Raw genomic sequence first — 24,208 nt, forward strand, 5'->3', positions numbered from 1 at the left:
CCGTGGTGAGGGCGATGGGTGCGTCGAGCGCCGGGTGCGCCAGCATGGTCGCGTTGGCGAGGGCCAGCTTAGCGCCCGTGAACGCCTCGTCCATTTCTTTGGTCCAGGCGACGTCGTGCTTGGCCGGCTTGCCCCGGAGGGCTTCGTACAGGGGGCGCATCAGTTGGGCGGCGCGAGGCACGAACCGGTGGTAGAAATTTACCATCCCCAAAAATTCCTGCAGGGCCTTGATGGAGCGGGGACGTGGGAAACTTGTGACTGCCTCCACCTTGGTAGGCAGCGGGACGGCCCCGCGCTTTGTGATGCGGTGCCCCAGGAAGTCGACGGCCGTTACGCCAAACTGGCATTTCGCTGGGTTGATGATGAGGCCGTGCTGGCCAAGGCGCTCAAAAAGCATGCGCAGGTGGATGAGGTGCTCCGCCCGGGAAGTGCTGGCGACGAGGATGTCGTCCGAGTAGACGAAAAGGAAGGTGAGGTCGCGCAGCACGCTGTGCATCAGCCGCTGGAAGGCCTGGGCCACGTTCTTAAGGCCGAACGGCATGCGAAGGAACTTGAAGAGGCCAAAAGGTGTAATTACCGCCGTCTTCGGCACGTCGGCCGGCCGGACGGGTACCTGGTGGTAGCCCCGAATGAGGTCGACCTTGGAAAAGATCACCCGCCCCGCCTAACGGGCGGAAAAGTCCTGTATGTGTGGTATCGGGTACCGGTTGGGGGTGGTGGCATCGTTGAGGCGGCGGTAATCGCCGCATGGTCGCCATCCGCCACCCGGTTTGGGCACGATGTGCAGGGGTGAGGCCCACGCGCTATTCGAGCGCCGCACAATGCCCAATCGCTCCAGCGCGTCGAATTCCGCCTTTGCCACGGCGAGTTTGGTCGGGTCGAGGCGACGAGCCCTGGCGTAGACCGGTGGACCTGTGGTCGAGATGTGGTGTTCGACGCCGTGCTTGACGGCGACGGCCGAAAACTTCGGCTGCGTGAGGGCGGGAAACTCGGCGAGCAGGCAGGTGAAATCGTCCACGGCCGGGAGCGCGCAGGCTAGCTTGGTCGGAGCGGAGCCGCTCAATGAGCAAGCGAGCGAGCTGTAGGTCTCCGCGTTGATGAGCCGACGCCATTTGACGTCCACCAAAAGCCCATGCGCGCACAGAAAATCTGCACCCAGCAAGGCCATGGGCACGTTTGCCGTGATGAAGTCCCACCTGAAGTGCTGGCCCCCGAAGCAGAATGCGACGCTGCGCGAACCGAAGTTGCGGAAGGAGGAGCCGTTTGCGGCGACCAAGACGGGGCCGCACAGCGCGGCCTGTTTGTCCTGCACCGAGGCGGGTATCATGCTCAGCTGGGCTGTCGCACAAAAAACGCCGCCCGGACGCTGTGTCCGTAATAAACAGAAGGCTGCCTGAATGGCCGACGCTCATGGCAGGCAGCGAGCGCCGGCCTGGTCATTTCCTGACCTGCAGAAAGTGCATGGTGGGTAGCACGTTCTGGCCTTCTGCCCGAACCTGGCATGGTAGTAGCACATGGTCCACTCTGGTGGAGGCTCCGGCGGTCACGTCGGGTTCGGTCGACGGGGCGTCGCGGCGGCCGCTGCTGCCAGTGGCGCTAACTCAGCCGGTGGTGGCGCCGGTCGTGGCGCGGGTGTTGCCTCGGTCGGCCCAGGGTTCCAGGCGACCGCTCCGACGTGTCGCCTGGCCGAGAAAAATTTATCGGCCTCCTTGGCCAGGGCGCGAGGGTCCGTGATGGGCGAATTAGCCAAAGCTAATCGTACCTGCCCGGGTAGCTGCCGGAGGAACAGCTCACAGAAGAGGAAATCTGGGCTGTGGTCACCGAGTCGAGCAAGCATGTGGTCCATGCGTTCGGATGGACGGGCCTCACCCAGCTCCGGGAGGTCGAGCAGTTGTCGCGCGCGTTCGGTCTCCGTGAGTCCAAACGCACCGAGGAGTAGGCCTTTGAGCGCGCCGTATTTGTCGGGGTTCGGCGGGTTCTGTAGGAAGCTCAGGACCCGGGCAGCGGTGGAGGCATTGAGCGCGGAGACCACATGGTGGTAGCGCGTCGTGTCCTCCATAATGTTCCGCAGGGCGAATTGAGAATCCGCTTGGGCGAACCAGACGGCTGCGTGCAATTCCCAAAACAAAAGCCAGGGAGCTTCAAAGCTTCAAAGCTACAGATGACTCCATCGCCATGTTCTTAAAAAGGGGTCACCAATTGTGGAGCTATGCTCGCACGATAAAGCTGGACAAAATGGACGACACCAGGAACGAAGTTTCACTGAGCTATTTATTCTAGCTCAACTCGAAAGAACTCAAAAGCACTGAATAAGCCGATCGAACGGGTGGCAATTTTTCAGTCAAGTTCAACACACAAAAGCCACGCCTCTCAGGCGGGGCGTGGTATGCAAATAGGTAAGCCACGCCTCTCAACGGGGCGTGGTATGCAAGTCAAGTGTTCGCCCGGGAAAGGCAAGTCTGGACACGCCCGGGCGAGTCCGGACAAGTAACCGCTCGCCGGTTGCGTCATCGGCCGGTGCAAGGTGATAGTATATGCTTCCGGTAACCGCTACAATGTACTCTATTTGCACTCTTAAATACAAAATAAATCCTGTGATATATACAGTATATTAAAATGGTGCTTTTTTCTTTGTCTTTTTGAATAAATAGTCAAGGCTCGTGGAAGAGCGAAAACACTGAACGGATTAGGATGAACCTAACAAAAGGAACAGCAGAAGGAGAAGAGGGGATTGCCAACAGCAGGGCCAAAGGAAAAATAGACGGAGACAGGCAAACAAATCACAAAACAACAAATCACCTCAACCTCAACATGCAATCTTCACAATAAATATGACTCTATCGCCCCTGCGGAAAAATATGCAGGCAGTGTATAAGCACAAGACTCGAATGAGGCCTGAATGCCAATTATCTGATTTTAATTTTAGTTTTTTCAGTTTTTTTACTTTTTTATCCTAACATAGCCCTCGACCTTCCTTTGGATGAAAATGGAGGCCATGCAAAGTTTGTTTGCACTTGTTCCTGCAGGGTCAGAATGCATACACGAACAAACACACACACACATTTTTCTTTATAATATATGTACAAAATTATAAATTATACTTTTGCTCTTTTAGTGACTCATAGCTGTCCATTGTTGCACACATGTTAATGAACAGGTGTCGCACAAGTATATTGCAAACATCAACATAAGCATAAAAAGGGTAAATTCCAGATTGGGAATAAGGCTACAAGTTAAACTAGAAGTAGAACGGCACTCAGTAGAGAGCATACCTCCGCCTGGTTGCCATATCTCTCAATGGTGACGAATCACTTAAAAAATTATACTAGCTGGATCCGGATCTTCACTAAAATTGAATCGATTCTTCCTCATCACACACTCAACCTGCCCAACAAGCTTCGTCCAAACCCATCCATAACTTTTTGAGATATCCTGCCATGTATCGTTTTTGGCCCCATCTCCCAACGGTGAAGAATCACTGAAAAAATTAAATAATTCTCATTTCCGAATCCATATTCAGATCTTCACCAAAATTGAATCGATTCTTCCTCATCACACACACAACCTGCCCAACAAGTTTCGTCCAAATCCGCCCATAACCTTTTGAGATATCCCGCTATGTATAGTTTTTGGCCCTCTCTCCCAATGTAAAGAATCACTTAAACAATTAAATAATTCTCATTTCCGAATCCATATTTATATCTTCACCAAAATTGAATCGATTCTTCCTCATCACACACACAACCTGCCCAACAAGTTTCGTCCAAATCCGCCCATAACCTTTTGAGATATCCTGCCATGTATCGTTTTTGGCCCTCTCTCCCAATGTGAAGAATCACTTAAACAATTAAATAATTCTCATTTCCGAATCCATATTCAGATCTTCACCAAAATTGAATCGATTCTTCCTCATCACACACTCAACCTGCCCAACAAGTTTCGTCCAAATCCGCCCATAACCTTTTGAGATATCCCGCTATGTATCGTTTTTGGCCCTCTCTCCCAACGGTGAAGAATCACTTAAACAATTAAATAATTCTCATTTCCGAATCCATATTCAGATCTTCACCAAAATTGAATCGATTCTTCCTCATCACACACTCAACCTGCCCAACAAGTTTCGTCCAAATCCGCCCATAACCTTTTGAGATATCCTGCTATGTATCGTTTTTGGCCCTCTCTCCCAATGTAAAGAATCACTTAAACAATTAAATAATTCTCATATCCGAATCCATATTTATATCTTCACCAAAATTGAATCGATTCTTCCTCATCACACACTCAACCTGCCCAAGAGGTTTCGTCCAAATCTGCCCATAACCTTTTGAGATATCCCGCTATGTATCGTTTTTGGCCCTCTCTCCCAACGGTGAAGAATCACTTAAACAATTAAATAATTCTCATTTCCGAATCCATATTTATATCTTCACCAAAATTGAATCGATTCTTCCTCATCACACACTCAACCTGCCCAACAAGTTTCGTCCAAATCCGCCCATAACCTTTTGAGATATCCTGCTATGTATCGTTTTTGGCCCTCTCTCCCAATGGTGAAGAATCATTGAAAACAATTATAGTAGTCGGATCCGGATCCGGATCTTCAACAAAACTAATCATTTCGTCCTTGTCAAAACTAATCATACGCTACATCTCTGCCAAATTTCGTCCGAATCCGTCCACAACTTTTTGAGATATTTTGTTCACAATCGGTCGGACAGGGTTGAAAACATAACGTCCATCCACCGTTGGTGGCGGAGGTAATTATGCACCAACATTTTTGTGCCACGCATTGCATTGGGTGAACACAACACAACTGCATACGCCCACCGAGTTTAATTGCAAAGAACTAGTGACAATTGACGAGCAAACAAACTGTGATATGGGTCAGATAAGCAATGGGGGGTTATTATATGATTCTGATTCGGCATACTATTTTCATATATTAACACCAGTTCACAAACACTTTGCCCACAATCCATTTGTGAATAATATTGTCAAAAAAACAAACTAGGGGCGATATATTTTCATACTTCTTATGAACACGGCACTCTGTATGAACAATGCGTGAGGTCATATCTATTGGAGGTCTCAAAATGACGGAGCTTGACTTAAGCATTCAGCCACGACAGGTGGTATAAAGATCGGTGCATGAACCCGGTTAATTAACCAATGCACCATGCAGCTTGTTGCGCATGGGAAAGACTTTGCCTCCATGCTCAGGCATCTTGGGGATTTATCTCATGTGGTCTTATGTCACCCATTAGAGAGACCCGGCACTGTATATATTGTGACAGATTATGAAAACTCCTAGGGTGTCACATACCAATTCACATAAAACAATACAATAGTTATATCGTAGTAATATCGAGATAAACCTGGGAGTCCAATGTTTAGTCTGGGGGGGGGGGGGGGGGGGGATATGTGATGCGCTTTTAGTGAGGATTGTCCCATTGTCCTCTCTTTCTCACTTTCTAAACTCTCAACGCTTCAAAACTCTGAACAAACTCGAACCACAAACACCACTCAACCTTCATCCTCACCACAAGCCCCACAAACCAACAACCTCACACAGAATAACCTGCATTCACCATCGGCGCAAACGCCATTGACGGCACCCTCAAGTGGACACATGGAGGAAGTGAGACAGTTATGACGCCCTCAAGTGGACACATGGAGGAAGTGAGACAGTTATGACGCCCTCAAGTGGACACATGGAGGAAGTGAGACAGTTATGACGCCCTCAAGTGGACACATGGAGGAGGTGAGACAGTTATGACGCCCTCAAGTGGACACATGGAGGAGGTGAGACAGTTATGACGCCCTCTAGTGGACACATGGAGGAGGTAAGACAGTTATGATGCCCCCGAGTGGGCACGTGGTGGGAGTGAGACAGTTATGACGCCCTCAAGTGGACACATGGAGGAGGTGAGACAGTTGTGACGCCCTCAAGTGGACACATGGAGGAATTGAGACAGTTATGACGCCCTCAAGTGGACACATGGAGGAGGTGAGACAGTTATGACGCCCTCAAGTGGACACATGGAGGAGGTGAGACAGTTATGACGCCCCTGAGTGGGCATGTAGAGGAGGTGAGACGGTTATGACGCCCTCAAGTGGACACATGGAGGAGGTGAGACAGTTATGACGCCCTCAAGTGGACACATGGAGGAGACGAGGCAGTCCCGGCATCCTCGAGTAAATGCCGCCATCGATGAAGCAACACCATATAGTTTTGTACAAACTAATGGGTGCCTGCAGATCACAGGAAACAGCCAATGAGTGCTGCTGATTGCAGAAGCGTGGACATTTGAGGCAACAGGCAGCATGCCCATAAAGTGTTTGTCAAGCAGTGTACCACAAATGGGAGTCATACAAAGGAGCTTGGAGTTGCGACCGGCACTGGAGCTTGGAGGAGAGCGGTCCAATGGAGAGGTGGGGAGAGCGCCGAGAAACAGGCTCCTGGGGGTGTTCACCACACACCTACTGACATTCTCCTCAGCTGTATCTCACTCACTCCATCTAAACCTCCAGTGCATCACTGGAGTTCACTAATGGTCCTATTAACGACATCCATCATACTTCTGCACCTCAGGACCCGCATCACACTTTCACACCTCAAATGCCGCACCTCTTCAAACACCCATATCTCTCACGCAATTCGGTTCTACATCATCCAGCAGGCTGGCATTCTGTTAAGGGGGCGGGAGCTGGGGGGGCTCACACCCGTACCTCACCGCTATCACTCATCTATCTGACAAACTTACTCTTTTTCTTATTTTCCCAGAATGAATGTGGTACCTATGTTTTTGTAGTGATTGTCAAAGGGGCCATTAACGTGAGAGTGAAGGGGAGAGGGGTGGGGGTTGGGTTACAATGAGGGGCATAGATGAGACTTTTTGCATGTGTAACTTTGTTTGACTTGTAAATATGTACATTGTGCTGAATTATAATCCCTTTCAAACTGTCTGGTTGTCTCTTTCAATTGATTAGACATAGTGTTTTGTATTAGGGAGTTCACCCTATAGTAGAGGAAACGAAAGTGAAAAAGTGGCTTAGAAATTTATTTGAAAATCATTTCATGTTAGAGACACTCATCTAGTGGGAAGAGTTAGGGCATGGGGTGGTGCATTGGGAAAGGGTGGATGCCAGCTGAGATTTCCCCGAAAAGGGTCATTTTAACCCCTTTTTTGCCAAATTATTATTTTCAAAGATTTTGTAACTTTGGAGGTAGTTTTCAGATATACCTTGCAATAATATTTCATATATTTTATTTGTTATAAGTTTCCAATACCTCATTTCAAAGCTTGTGATGTCATACCCCTTTTACCATGTACACAGCAGCTAGATTCCATCCCAGTCATTTTAGTTCCGATACTTCCATAAAGGTAGCAGCAGCGGTGCAGCTGAATAATCCATTGTCTTAAGATGGTGGATTATGACATTTTTGAAATTTCCAAATTTTCAAGAAGTCATGATAATTCATCAATATAATTCTTGTAATGTGAGGTAAGTAATGCATGCAGATGAAGGTCTTTATAATTGTTACTTCTTTTAAACTATAAACCACCTTTAGAGGCCATTTTTCCCCGCAAGCGGGGGTTGGCCTTTTTCGGGAACTGTGGTTGTTGTTGTTTTTCGGTTCCCTTTTTGAAGCAATGTTTTACGGCCGGATGCCCTTCCTGACGCCAACCCTTTTTGCCGCCTTTAACGACAAGCAGGGAATTACCAGTGAACTGGTACTCAATTAGCCGACCTCGGAAGGATGACAGGCTGAGTCAACCCCCCTGGCGTTAATTCAGCGATTAGACCGGGATTCGAACCCAGGATCCTAGGATCCTAAGCCGGCACCCTAGCCGCTAGCCCAACACCAGGGACTTCTTTTAAACTATAACAAACTGAAAACGAAAGTGAAAGTAGCAAAGGGCGGGGCCTAGCCTAACATGTGCTCTGCACAGTGAACCTACATGGTGAACACAGCTTGGCATGCATACACCTGCTGAACTACATGTATCTCTGATGAGTGAGAGACAGTTAATTGGATTTTACTAATACTAGGCCTGTTTTGGTGCTTGAAAGAAATCTTCCAGATGAAGAGATGACAGTGCAAAGTTACATGGTGTCCCAAAGCTATAAACAGTAGTAGGCCGAGCCTAGCTGTCCCAATTTTATGACAGTCACTTTTTTAACCCTTTCACTGCTGCATGATTGTGCAGTTACAGTAGCAAAACGGTTAATACCATTTGTTTTGTATTCCAGGCAATGGACGCTGCTGCCAGTATTTCAAACCAAAACGTAAGTGACCATCGACGCATCGTCCCTTGGCAAATGCATCATTTGCCAAAAGGACAGAGCGGGAGCTGCCGTGCGTCAGTCAACCCCACGTGGCATCGAGTCATTGAGGAGTGCCCTGGCAACACGTATATCACACAACTGTGCAAAGTATCTAGAAGCCCTCGACAGGCTGCAAGATGAAATGCTTGATTTCGAAAAGGTAGTCTGGCATAAGGACTGCTTTTCAAGCTTTACTAGCAAGGACCCCCTCCAACGTCTGAAAAAACGAAGTGCGACTCATGTTACATCAGAGAATGAAGATAGGCCCCAAGCCACCACAACCCGCAGAAGTGTAGGTGTCATGCAGTGGGAGAAGTGCATATTCTGCCAAGAGAACACACCGGACAGTCTTCACCAAATTCTCACTTTGCCAACATCGACGAAAGCGATGGAGCGTGCCATGCAATTGACCCAATGCTCTCATATCGTGTGGCGGGTGTGGCAGATCTTGTTGCGTCTGAAGCTAAATACCATTTGAAATGTTATGTAACATTCTTCAGAAATGCTGAAAAGCTCGACACCGAGAAGGAGACTGGTGATATCTTTGACCAACCTTGCTTACATGAACTTATGAGAGAACTTGATGTTGAACTGAAAGCAGGAAATATATTTTCTGTGAGAAGTGTTTGGAATAGGTACTGCGAACTGCTGTCCTCAGATGACAGCCCATGTAGTTCTCACTGCAATCCTAATCCTGACTCAAATATTCTGAGGGCATTCAAGGCTCATTTTGGTGAAAGAGTTGAAATCGTTGCAAATGAGAGAAAGCAAGATTCACTCCTAATACTTCCAAAGTTGTCGAAACAGATATTGGTAAAAAACCTCATTGACATTTCACAAGAGAGTGAGACAAAACAGGCTGAGAAGAATCTTAAGAGTGTATTTCTTGTAGATGATGACACTAATCTTGGTAGGTCTACGTATCATTTAGTGAGTTGCATACGGTCAGATATTCAAGAAACCATCAGCTACACTGAATATGATGTTGTCGATTCAAAGCATGCTCAGAAAATAGTTCCACAATCACTATACCTGTTGGTTAGCATGTTGCTGGGAGAAAATGATCATCCAAACCACCATGATAGAATTCTTAGTATAGCACAAGATATTATATCTGTTTCATCCAAGAGCTGTGTCATAACACCCAAACATCTCGGTATTGGGGTGGCAGTGCACCATGCTACAAGAAGCAAATCCCTAGGAGAGCTACTTCATGCTGCAGGTCATTGTGCTAGCTATGCAATGGTACAGAGGGTAGATACTAGTATTGCAAACACAGAGATAGAACGTCACAAGGCAAATGATAACGTTGTCGTACCCCAAAATCTGATCCCTGGTAAGTTTGTCCAGATTGCTGGCGACAATATCAACATTCTTGAGGAAACACTTGATGGCAAGGGGCAGTTCAATGCAACTCAGATTGTCGCGTTACAAAATGCTAATATCAGTGTTGATGACGTATCAAGGCCTAGCACTCCAAGCAACACTACCATTGGTAAGGATCGATCTATCACTGCTTCAGTCCCCCCTGATTTTCATGAAATCCTGGATTCTGGATACTCTAACGGTAGACGGCCCAGTCCAATCATTCCCTTGGTGGACTACCACTGGTTCAAGTTTGATGAAACCGACAAGTCAGTCATTCAAGCCATGTGTAAAGACTTGTCATGGATTCTTAGCAGAATAGCTGGTAACAACATGGAAGACGGTCAAGTTGTCCCTGCTTGGACAAGTTTTAATCAGATCGTCTCGCCTGAACACACGACATCTAGTAAGGGCATTTTATGAGATATTTCACAAATCTGTTAACTAAATTGTTACCAAAAAATTTCTTCACCAATATGTTTGTAAAGGTGTGTAATAACATGTGTTAAAATGTTGAAGGTCAACTCCCGTGGGAAACCCAGAAAAAAAGCTGTTGAATTCGGGTACCGAAAAATTATTTTCGAGAATTTCTATTTTTTTTAATCGGCCCTTAAGTAACTTATGAGGGGTCAAATAAGGGTTTTTCATGATTCTGAGTTGATTGTTAACATTTATATTTTCACTTTTACATTTACACACAAAGTAGCTTTTATTTCACATACATATATAATACTCAAGAGTTATTTCTCATTCACAATGTCAGAAGTTTCAACAGTCATTGTCTATGTCTTCTTCAGACTCAACAACATCATGACTGCAGTTTCTGCATGTAATGCCATTACAGACTCCACAGGCCGAGATGCACGTGACCCCATTCTTCTTGCAGCTGCATCGCCGGTTGCTGCAATCTCCATGACAATTACAGCTCGTGAACTGCAATAGCTCCTCAGGAGCCGTGGGGTCCAGTGTTGGAACTGGCTCATACCCATGCACACCTATTGTCCATCCATAGTCACTGGGGTTCAGAGACATGCTCTGTACAAGGATCCAGTCCCGGGTCTGCAGGTAGGCACGGAGTGAATGTTGTGCAGCTGCACCCTCTGTTGGAGGTAGAGTCTCTGGTTTGATCACTCCTGCCGCTGCCTTCCTTGAGAACATGTTGTACCGAATTTCACCCAATGTAGTATCTCGTCCATGGTAAATGTACTTGAAAATCGCAGTACCAGCCTGAATCACTGTTTCCTTGGTGGCTTTGATCTTGGCTTTGATCACCCACCCCGCTGCCCAGAGTGTGTCACCTGGAGTGAGGAGTGGCTGATCATGAGCCAGGGAGGAGGAAAGCTCAGCGAGGGGGAGAAACATGATCGCGTTCGTTCCTATCTGTTTCCTGTTCGTAAATGGAATAATCTTTACTTCAGTTCCTCTCAGGATCTTAGCTTTGTCGAGTGCCTTCAACTTCACCCGGGGGAAAGCTGCTGTTGTCTGTGGATCTGGCAAAGGTGGTGCCGGAGAGGTGACTTTGATCCAACCCATTGAGTGAAAGGGAGTGTTTCCGTGAATAGAGACAATGTTTAAATCTATATTGTCTCCAACAAACTGAGTGACTGCATTGTTTGTTTCCCCAACCTCCATAAAGACCACCTGATCATTACTTGACAATTCACTTTCACTGGCTGGCACTTTGGCTGTCATCACTGATTGATCCTCAAGCGCAGCATCAACCGCAACCTCATCATTGATCTGTTCATCGGTTTCCTCCACAATGGTGTCAAGAGTGCCAGAAGTATCTGGAACATCATCTCCACTCCTACTATTAAGGAAGCAGTATTTGTAGTTTTGTGTCTCCGTGTAAGACTCAGTGTATCCCAGCCGGTGGAACTTGTTGAGCATCCATTTTGACCCAAATCTATGATCAAGTTGTATGGCAAGCCCCATTTGGTGTGGCAATACTCCAGACCGAGGTCGACAGGCCTTAATAAAATTCTGCCCCCAAACGGCAACTCTTTCGTCTGTCTTGACAATCGGTCTCAAGAACATCTGAAGGCTTGCAGGAACAAGTGTCAGCTGACTATCGATGTCAGTCATACTGTGTGTGGTGGGGTATGACTTTGGACCTAAATCAATCAAGGCAATATCATTGGATATGAACTTGAGTGCCGTCTTTATGATCTGAGTCTTCTCATCTCCATGGTCAAGATTAGCATGATGCCCTCGCAGAATATTGTCGGTGCCATCTTTGAGACAGAGTACATCTGCCCTTCTTTCCTGTGTTGTGAAATACAAGGTGTCTTCGTATTTCTCTAGAAGTTTTATCTTTAGCCAATGCTTTGAATAAGAAAGGCTGAATCTGGTGTCTGGTGACTGATCAAACTCCTGCAGCTTTTCATGGACTTGGTCCATGTTCATTACCCCATGCTCTAATTCTGAGTCTAACCATTCGCAGAATTCAATAAAAACTGCCTCTCGCTCCTCATCAATACTCCTCTGTCCTCTCTTCCTTTTTCCTTCCTCATCAGTCTTGGACAAACTGTCACCTCTCGCAAACATAAGTTTGCATCGCAAATGGTACAGTGTTTCTTCTGCTACCAAGTCGTTGATCCCTTCCAGGCGTCCAGTGACTTCAGTGGCCCAGTCATCCCCGCGACTCCGTGCTGTCTTCAGCAAGCTTGCCTTCAGTGTATCTGCAGTCAAATTATCTGGCACTCTGTATTTCTTTCTAGCTTGTGCTGGATTATTTTTGTAGAGCTGGGCTGGTTGGTTGCAAAGAATGCATACATCCTTATACAGGAGGTCAACTGACTGTGATCTTCTAGAACTGCAGCCAGTTGATGAACTGAACTCACAAGTAGTGCGTCTTCTCTTCAACTTTGATGACTCTTTCTCTGCCTTTGATGCTTGAGCTGACTTATTGGTGGTTGCAACAAAGTTGTTGTACAGATCATTTTTACACTTCTGGTGGTACCTCAGTTTTCCTTCCTTTTGAGCCTCCTTCATACGTTCCACAACAGTAACATTTTCGACAGTTTCTGCTTGTTTCAATAAAGTTGAGTATCCCTTTGGAGTTGCCTGTATGAGCCTTTCAGCTGGTGTATCTGAGCGTGCACAGATGAAGCAATTGAGCACAGGTGGAGTAACGTCTTCATCCATATTGCTAGACTCCATGTCCTGCAAAGTAGAAAATGAGATATATTTAGAAATTATTTTTCCACAAAGGAGTGTCTGTGGTGAAATATAAATGTTAACAATCAACTCAGAATCATGAAAAACCCTTATTTGACCCCTCATAAGTTACTTAAGGGCCGATTTAAAAAAATAAAAATTCTCGAAAATAATTTTTCGGTACCCGAATTCAACAGCTTTTTTTCTGGGTTTCCCACGGGAGTTGACCTTCAACATTTTAACACATGTTATTACACACCTTTACAAACATATTGGTGAAGAAAATTTTTGGTAACAATTTAGTTAACAGATTTTCATATGTTTCCCTTACTAATCAGGGTTAGTTACAGTTGCCAGCATGCCCATAATTCCAGCTAAAGCAGACGATCCAGATACAGTCTACACCATCCTCTCAAGATGCAAGTCCATCAGTGAGTCAATGGGACAGCAATACACGGTGGTGACTTTTGACCAAGCCCTTTACTGCAAGGCCAGTATAGGGAAGAAGACTGCGTTGAAAGTGTTCACTGAAGAGTCAGCATGCCTCCAGAAGATGGGGTCTAAAAACATCAGTGACCAATTGATCCAAGACGCTGAGAAGTTTGTGTGCAAACTGTACCTAAAACCACCCCTCTTACGGCAATTGATCAAGTTCGCCGAGAAATGTTCCTTCAAGGAAAGCGTTCGCTCGATGCTCTTCCCCCCCTCCAAGGATGCACTGGAAATGCATATTCGTCGAGCAAACTACCAATGCCTTGTCTGGAAGGAGTCACGAAGCCCAGTGCAAGATCTGCCTGATCCAACAACCAGTGGATGGAAGAATGATAGTCCTGGAAACCTCGTTCCCAAGTTGATGACCCTGAGCCCTCTTCCAAAAGCTTGCAAGGAGCTTGTGAGCTGCTTTTGCACATCTGGTTGTGGAAAAAGATGCGGCTGTTTCTGTACAGGACAAAAGACCTCCATTAGTGCTTGCACTTGTAGGGGATCATGCACCAATTCACAGGATGATGATGAAGATGTGTAGGTAGTCCGAGCCCCGGTTCAAACTATGTTATCCGTAGGTTGTTGGCAAACAGAATAAAGTCTCAAACAATACTAGGAATCTTGACCATGGTGGTTTGGAGACATTTTCCAATGCATACTGTATGCTATAACATCACACTTAACAATTCCATGTACCTGTAAATACAAAACAGAGGTTTATTTCACAATTTCTATGTATTTTTGAAGAAAAGGTTAATTTTCACCCTTCACTAATTGCCCACAGAGGGGTATTACATCAATCTTCCCTCACTAAAAACTGCTCTTCTATGTGAGGATTGATAAATAAAAGCAATTAGAACCAGTAAATTTAGTTTTATATGGCATTTTGTCTATCTATTAGAAAGTGTGAGAAAATTATATATTTTTGCCATAGGTTGACCTTTGACCCCCACTGTAACCATGGTAACCCCTTATTAATATTAAAAAAAAAAAATACTGAGATGCATTTTGTAGGCAATATCATCAGCAACAGAATGATGTATAAAAACCCCATGTAGAGTAAAATGGCTGGGCAAATAAATGGGATATTGTTACAAACATCTCTTCTCTTTTTCAACACTTCGGAAATACTGATTTATCAAAAAAAAGGGTTAAAAATGACCCTTTTCGAAAACATCTCAGCTGGCATCCACCCTCCCCCGATGCAAGTCTAGTAACCTTCAGTCGCTGGTAACCTTCAATGCAACACCCCATTCCCTACCTGTTTCCAGTGGATGCCTGCTTTTAACATGAAATGATTTTCAAAATGAATTTTTCAGGTTCATTTCCTCTACTATACTACTAGCCGATTTTTTACAAGTAGTCAGAAGCCAACACCTAACCTAACGTAAAGCCTGAGGTGTCTATGTGTGTAGAACTTGTCACTAAATGACTAACTAAGACTGGGCTTCTGTGCTTGGGGTAAGATCTTTCTTTTGTGACACTGTTTGCTTTGTACCTTTTTTGATGATTTTTTTTTGATGGATTTTATCATTTTATTTATTATTCTTTCATTATTTTTATTATTTATCATTTATTATTTATTTATTTATTATTATTACTATTATTATTTATTATATTTATTATTTATTATATTATTTATTATTATTAATATTATTTATATTATTTATTTTATTATTTATTTATTATTTATCATTTTATTTATTATTATTTATTTTATTTGATATTATTTTATTATTTTATTTATCATTTTATTTGATTGATTTTTTTCATTTTATTTATTATTCTTTTATTATTTTTATTATTTATCATTTATTATTTATTTATTATTATTTATTTATTTTATTTATTATTATTTATTATGATTATTTATTATATTTATTATTATTTATTATATTATTTGTTATTATTTTTATTATTATTTATTTTATTATTAATTATATATTATTTATCATTTTATTTATTACCGGTGTTACGAATTCCGGGTTTATGGGGGTTACAATTCAGGTCATTTCTTATTAATGTATATTCTATTAAAGGTTGTTGTGATTAAAGGGTCAGGAGCCCTTCTGGGAAAAACGAGACCGGAAACGGGATCGTGAAGAAGAGGAGGAGGAGGAGAAGAAGAAAGGGCGGCCATCTTAAGCTTCGAGAGCTTCGACGCGAGCGGAGCGGAGGCGATCGTTACCTACTTTGGAACGGAGTTGGAAAAGCCCGTCTGGCGAGAGGAGTTACCTGCGCGGGGTGATTGATTGCCGGTTACGTGTCAAGGTGCCGTGTGGTCCTGGAAGGAACCAAGCGCCCGGCGCTGTTCGCCTCGATGCCTACGAGGGCGTGTACGGGTCGCACCTTGGGCCTGGGCGTGCGAAAGAGATTGGAAGGAGACGGTTGAGAGTTGAGACTGCAGCTCGAGACCGAGCCGCCGAACGTGAAGGACAAGGGAACCATGCCTCTGTGAACCGAAGTCCGCGCGTCAGGAGAGCGCCAGATTACTGCGGAACCTGCGAAGTCGGGTATCCTCGCTGAGGTTGTCGAGTATCCTCACTCCCAGCCCCGGATTGGAATCGGACATAGATTCCCCGATCGCTGGATCGACTCGACGTCACCTGGGAGGCGTGCAGGAATCGGACATTGCTTCCCCGATTGCTGGATCGACTCGACGTCACCTGGGAGGCATGCAGAGACATTGGGGGCAAGGGCCGTGAGTGTTGCCAACACTGTTGTGGGTTAAGGTGGCGCCACCTATACTATAGATAAGGATTGTATGGAAGTGCTGTAAACGCATTGTGATTCCTGTGCGGGATTTGGGAATATATTGGGGGTTGTTCATAACCCTTGGTGTGGACTCGTTATTGATTGACTTATTTTCACCCAAGGACCATACATCTTTCTGCTGGGGCTCCCCTCGAGGTTGACCCCGTAACACCGGTATTAGTTATTTTATTTGATAGTATTTTATTATTTTATTTATCATTTTATTTGATTTTATTTTAATTTATTTGATTTTATTTTTCATTTTTCATTGTATTTGATTTTTTCATTTTGATTTTGATGATTGATGATTTTTTTGATGATTGATTTTTGATTTTTTTTTTATGGTACCTTTTTCATCATGTTTATATAACATTTCCCAAACTTCCCGATTGTCCTTTTCCATTGGTTAGAACTTTGAACACAGTGTGTGATCAGTGACAGCGAGGTCAGCCCCATCGTTTCATAATGGTCAGACAGCCAACATTCCATTTACGGTATTGCTCGGCTATTTTGATTAATATCAGTAGAGCATTGGGAAGTACAGTCCAGCGTCGTCGGCTGGGAAGTGTGTCCGAGAACTCCCCTCGCGACCCCCACCACCTAAACCAGCAACAATATCATAGTGAGTAGTTTACCCCAATAATATTTCCGTACACTTGTATCGAATCAGATGTTTCAGCGATTTCATTGTCAGAAGTGTATTACAAGCCCTGGAAATAATTACATTGTATTACTTTAGAGTTAATACTTATTTCTCAACATTATGTATGTGGTCTGTCTGTATTTTCCATTAAATCATGCCTGATGGCTTTTGTTAATACAACACAAATTCCCCAAAAGCCAGGCTTTCTGTTTATATCTACCCTTCTTGTTGCTTGCATCCTGTTTAGGGAACTGCCTTCCTAAGGCTGTTCAATAACCTTCCTGGGATTCACGCAGTCAATGCGCTGCCATCTATTGTCACCTCCCTCCAATCACTACCCACAATCCGTTATACCCACATTAGTCGGACCTAACCCAATTCTCTTATTCGCAGGTTACTGTATCCTCCACTCATCTCTCTCTCTTTGGTTGTTAGCTCATTCCCTTGCTTGTATCAAACTGCTGCCCCACTGGGCCACTGCTACAATATTGCCTATTTATCCTCACACTCCCTTGCACAAGTCTCAATTTTATAAAATAATGAAACGTATTTAAGATTCATGAATGCATTTTCAGCAAAATTACCTTTCCAGTTGGCAGTTTCCAGTGCAACTTATAATAAACTATAGCTAAACTGTGCAGTACCTAATTGAAAAAAATAATTGCTACTGCATCACCCATAGTCCACTCGTATTAATCGTTTCATTAAAACTATAAAACGGATATTTCAGGAAATGTATTATGGGAAACAACCTCATTGGTGTGATTCTTGTAGACCATGCCTTCTGGTTCAGTTACTTAAAATACAGGGTGAGTCAAAAGTAGCGCCCGATTTCTGTTTATATATATATATATATATATATATATATATATATATATATATATATATATATATATATATATATATATATATATATATATATTGTTACGGACACGACTTAGATGTTGCTTGACCGAGCGGAATGGCCGCCGTGTTCGCACAGTTTACCCGATTACACTCGAACGTTGGCCGAATCGCGCTATGCTAAATCAATGAAGGAAAGGACACAACGGCTGGGATTAATGCAACGACACAAGGGGTACAGTTCTCAAGACCTCCGGAGGAGGATATAATTGGTGATGCAGAAACGGGTAGATTACACGGTAAGAGGTAAAGCACAGAAAAGATGGGCACTTAGACACAGTCTTATCTTATCCCCGACAGACCACAGACAAACGGGACAAGACTGACTTACACAGGGATTGATGGCAAGGAAGGGCAGGCAGTCGATAGCACAAGGTGCACCTTGGCTCAGGGGCAGAATCAAACGCGGTCCGGTCCAGAGATGCAGGGAGGTATTCAGCGCTTGGAGGTGGCGTCTTCTCTCTCCGTCGTGTGGGCGCATCTGACGTCACCTCCCTCCTTCTGCGCATGCTCAGCGGGGAGTGACACGCCCTCGGCTCGTTAGCTCCGCCCCAGATGGAATCGGTCCGCCGCTTCTATTGGGTGCGGGGGGGTTACCGGGCTCTGCCCTTGACGAGGAGCTGACAGCGAGCCCCTGCGTGGTAACCCCGTCGGACCACATGTTCAATGGCGGCTAACCAAGCCGGAGTGAGGACGCACACTCCCCGTGCCGCCGCCGCTGTTGTTGTTGTTGTTGTTGTTGTTGTTCCATGAGGAAGAGCTGCGGGGAGGTATTGGGAGGTCCTAAACTTTCTAACGGTGCCATACAATCACATTCTGGTGCAACGAAGAGTCAGAATTAATGGAAACGAGTCCTTAACTGACATAGACTAAGAATAACTAGCAAGATGTCCTATAGTTGTCTACGTGAGATGCGGTGGACCTGGATGCGACATTTAATGGGGGAAAAAGGGGGAGGTTGGGTCTACAGAGTGTTGTTTACAGAAAATGGGACTAGGGAATGGGGGATTGGGGATAGTTGGGAATTATTGGGGAAATAGGGGAATATTTACAAGCGGATATGGATGGAGGCCAATCTCATATCCGCAAATATATATATATATATATATATATATATATTTCTGTCAGTTGATTGTTTGTTTGCCATTTGTATTACAGTGTACAAGAAGGTAGAAATAAATGAATGACATGTTTATCTAACCATTTATTCGGGGGAAAATTATTACGGAAGTGTACCAAGCTGTTTTACTTGCAATTTTCAAAATGCCCTCCCACGTGATCGATGCACAATTGCAGCCGAGCAGGCACAGAGTGTCGAGCACAGACTGTCACTATTGGGTTCTCCGCAGCCCAGTAGACACAATTGTGTCTGTTAATTGTGTCTGTTAATTGTGTCTGTTAATTGTGCCATTTAGCTTAAAACATGCCTCATCTTACCACCAGATGTTGTCTCGCATTGTGTCCTCTTTGTCAAGTTTAGCTAAGAACTCTTCGCAAAATTGAAGATGGCGGTCGTCATCTCCATCATGAAGGGCATGCAGTAAGCGTGGAATGTAAGGTTTCCATTTTTTCTGGTGAAGGATACGGATAACACTTGATTGGCTCACTTCCATCTCTGCAGATAAACGGCGAGTTGACTTTTGCGGACTTTGTTCCAGTCTCCTGATGGCTTCTTCAGCCTTAGCTACATTCGTTGCCGTTTTCGGACGACCGGACTTCTTTGCAGTGGCTACCGACCCTGTTGCTTCAAATTTCTCGACAATCAATCGTATGTTTCTTCCCTGGGGTGGGTTAATATCGACTTCCTGTGCCAAACGGCGTGCCGCCATCGTTTGTTGTTCATTACATTTGTAGTAATGTTTCACGGCCGCAATGCGTTGATTCATTGAAAGGTAATTCATGGTTCAATTTGGTGTAAATTCAGTAACTTTCCAAACTCTCAGCAATAACCTGCAAAACAAAAACAAAAATAAATAAACTAAGAAAATTAATAATCTGTAAGACAATTATTAACAACATGACATCCCAGAAAGAACCTGACAGCTGAAAAAACAGAAATTGGGTGCGGGCGCTACTTTTGACTCACCCTGTATAATAGAAAGTGCATAAGTTTAGATGTTTAAGTGTCCCATTGGCACAATAGTGCATTATGATGTGAAAATCTATATGAGGGTAAAAATAATATATTGTCAATTGAGAAAGTGATGCTTCAAACAACATGAAAACAGGCATCTTCTCTAACAAGCTGACACTTACTGAAAAAACGGACTTTCCTAGCAGCAATGTCAAATGTGAGCATAAAGTAACATATTAAACAATTAGAATAACAATGGCACATTGAAACAATCTGATAGCATTAATTTATGCACCATGCTTTATACACCCATGTGCCATACCAGCACTTCCTGCATTGGTCCTGACCAATAGGTCCTGTCCTGAAAGCACAGAACTAACCACCAACCAAAGCAGTGCCAGCTAATAGCAAGACGCATTTATTTGAGAATGCCAACCCACTCCTTGGAAAGGTAAAAATGTTATGCTCAAATGTACAACACGTAAAAGTGTTGTGCTCAAATGAGACCACTTTGTTGAGCTAGACTACCTGAGCGTAGGGCACTATATGATAGTATTCCACCCGACGGAACGATTTCGAAGTTGATTAGTATGAGGATGACATGAAATGTGCACACAGACACATACACACACCCATACATGATTCCCTCTAACAAAGTTCCACCCATTTAGGACGAGAGAGGTCGAGTTTTGTGGGATCGAGGATGGTGCCAAATACAACGACTTCAATGAGAGTGAGAACTGAGCCGGCGATGGCAGCTTTGGTGATGCCGAGGGCCGTGCATGTGGCGCCCGGAGTCGCCATCATCGGCATGCGTTTGGGACGCAACCTGGCCTTGCAGTTTGTTGGGTTTTGCCGACGCCATCATGCTGAGAATTAAGGCCCAGGCTTTGGCAACTCCCTATTTTCCAACTTCTGTCTGCATGGGACCATGATCCGTGGAATCAGGACTGCATCAAATACAATGACTTTTATGGGAGAAAGAACCGAGAAGAGGATGGCAGCTTTGATGAGGGCCATGGAAAAGACACATGGAGTTGCACCAATCGACATGTGTTGGGTGTGGCTTGGCATCCTGGCTTTGCCTTGTGGCTTGTTGGATTTGGCTGACTCTCTTCCATCAAGGAAGGATGAGAGCAAGAAGGAATAGACTGAGAATGGGCATACCCCGGATGCCAGAAGAGAGGTCGCACAGGTCCACATTGTCACAACTTCAGGAACGGAAGGGAAAATGGAAGACAGAAGATTTTGAGGCAAACACAGAGTTGAGGCATTTCGCTTTTCATATTATACTTTCTCCTGTTCTCCTTCTCCAGCCGCAACTGGACAACTTCCAATCGAAGGGCTTCCAACTCATCAATTGGCTCAAGCTCCGGCTGTTTGCCCCTTTGACTTCCGTCCCAGCATAGTCAAGTTGATGTTTCTTTTTTTACAAATTAGTTAAAGGTTATCCACTTATACAATCGGTTCCGTTGTCCATCGATTCCAGCCAGATTGCCTACTGCTTCCTGAAATCCAGAATTGTGTTGGCTTGTTCGTCGCCTCGACCCCACTCCTGGTACCAAAAGTTGTAAGTCGAGCCAATCCTCAGCGACGACACAAGACTGCTGTTGTTGCAAAATGTGTATTATGAAGAGCAAAGAAAACGCAACCAATTTGGCATTAACAAACTTCAGCCCATTAGCTATTACGGATGGAAACGCATTTCTCAACCATCGTGGTGTGAATTCTCCATGGCCGCTTGCAGCCGCACGTGACCACAGCTTCCTGATGTAATATCCGGTTCGATAACTCATACCACTGCATTGATACCAGAGTGGTCGTCTCCCTTGAACTGGATTTTCTGACCAGGTCATATATATCTATATATATATATATATATATACACGCACACAAAGGTGAATACTTTGAGACCTGGGAGAGCTCCCTTCCACCTTCTGAAACCAGCATATGTAGATAACCAACGACACACACACACACACACACACACACACACACACACACACACACACACACACACACACACACACACACACACACACACACACAGTAATTGCACGTAATTAATCGTAACGTAAAATATATTCCTTCAGAAAATATTATTGTATGAATGTGATCCACTTTATTTTTGACTAGGAAAGTTGTTCTAAACATTAACAGTCATTACACTGCAGATTACGGGACAATATGTGTGGCTCGGTAACTCGGTAACAATATCCAATAACTCGACCACTGCCAATACACATCCATTGTTATCTCATTCATTATACCTTGCATATGCCACACTCTAATCTTCATTCAGCTGCAAAATTGATTTACACCGGGCGAGTGTGCAAATTTTCGAACACTTCATTCGATTTTCTCAAATCACGAATATGTCTTTCTATTGTTTTTTTGTTTTTTTAAACGTTTCACCAACAGTTAAGTTTCATCATGCATTTTCTGGAGAATTGTTTACCTGGTATCCAGTACAGTATATCCAAATGAATGTTCAACATTTGTCATTTGCACCTTGACTGCCATTTAAGGCTTTGTCCATGCAATGTAAATTTTTTCTTATCTAACAAAATCTACTTATTTTCCAAACTTTTGTAGTTAAAAAAAAATACTTTGCCAGAATACTTACATGGAGAAAATGAAGTTCTGTTTAAGTATGCTTTACAGTGGCCAGGCTAGTGGAAGAACCTAACTGTGCACTAATCCGAAGGTCATTTGTACACAGAGACAGTATACTTTACATGAATGACAAGGATAGAGACGATGGACAAATCACGCATTCTATAGGATTTAAACGATGTTGGTCACATGTACATGCAATAACTCAAATGAAAACATAACACAAGCACCCAATATTCCCTGTAAACATCAGATCATGACCCATTAAGCTTGGTAATTTCGAAAAGGTTATTCCATTTCCATAAGAAGGAAATGTTATTTGAGGGTGTACAGCAAACATGTACACGGACAAAGACTGAAAGACATCGCCATCTCTGGACAATGATTTGGAGAATGTGTTGAAGTGGGGGCACCACTCGCTGGTAACCTTCAATGCAAAGAAAACTAAACTTTTGTCCATATCTCGTTCTAGAAACAGGTCTTTCCCTTCTGTGCACATGGGATCTTCAATCTTAACAGAATCATCGGAGCTTCAACTTCTTGGTCTGGACACGTCTTCTAACCTACGTTGGGATAAGTACATTTCTGGTGTTTCTCGAGTGCTTCCAAACGAGTTGGTTGTCTTTATCGAGCGCAGAGGTATTTACCTCCTGAGGCTGTTTTGTACCTGTATAAAGCGACTACACGTCCCCTCATGGAGTACTGCTATCACATTTGGGCTGGAGCACCAGCTTGCCACTTATCTTTACTTGATACTTCAGGAAACGCATAGTCAACCTGGTTGGTGTGGAGATGGGTTCAACTCTTCAACCACTCTCTCACCGTAGGTCGATTGCCACTCTTGGTTTGTTCTAGAGATATTTTCATGGCAAATGTTCTGTTGGACTTTCTAACTTGGTTCCTCCCGTACGAGTGTTTTGACATAAGACTCGGTTTGCCATCTCTGCACACCCATACACCACAGCTGATCCAAGATGCAGAATGAAAGACTCTGCAGATAGTTTTATCCCTCGTGCTGTCTTGCTCTGGAATTCACTACCTGTAACATGCTTCCAAATATCCTACGATCTACTCGGCTTTAAGAGGAATGTCAATTCATACTTGCTACATATTTGCGGTTTAATCGCATTTTACGTTGGATAGGTGGTGATGCCTTGCTTGCTGGATAGGTGGTGGTGCCTTGCTTGCTGGATAGGTGGTGGTGCCTTGCTTGCTGGGTAGGTGGTGGTGCCTTACTTGCTGGGTAGGTGGTGGTGCCTTGCTTGCTGGGTAGGTGGTGGTGCCTTGTTTGCTGTGTAGGTGGTGGTGCCTCGCTTGCTGTGTAGGTGGTGGTGCCTTGCTTGCTGTGAAGGTGGTGGTGCCTCGCTTGCTTTGTAGGTGGTGGTGCCTTGCTTGCTGTGTAGGTGGTGGTGCCTTGCTTGCTGGATAGGTGGTGGTGCCTTGCTTGCTGGGTAGGTGGTGGTGCCTTACTTGCTGGGTAGGTGGTGGTGCCTTGCTTGCTGGGTAGGTGGTGGTGCCTTGCTTGCTGGGTAGGTGGTGGTGCCTTGCTTGCTGGGTAGGTGGTGGTGCCTCGCTTGCTGGGTAGGTGGTGGTGCCTTGTTTGCTGTGTAGGTGGTGGTGCCTTGCTTGCTGGGTAGGTGGTGGTGCCTTGTTTGCTGTGTAGGTGGTGGTGCCTTGTTTGCTGTGTAGGTGGTGGTGCCTTGCTTGCTGGGTAGGTGGTGGTGCCTTGTTTGCTGTGTAGGTGGTGGTGCCTTGCTTGCTGTGTAGGTGGTGGTGCCTCGCTTGCTGTGTAGGTGGTGGAGCCTTGCTTGCTGTGTAGGTGGTGGTGCCTTGCTTGCTGGATAGGTGGTGGTGCCTTGCTTGTTGGATAGGTGGTGGTG

Source organism: Myxine glutinosa, chromosome 3 (genome assembly GCF_964187855.1).
Source record: "Myxine glutinosa chromosome 3, kmMyxGlut1.1, whole genome shotgun sequence".
NCBI lineage: Eukaryota > Metazoa > Chordata > Myxini > Myxiniformes > Myxinidae > Myxine > Myxine glutinosa.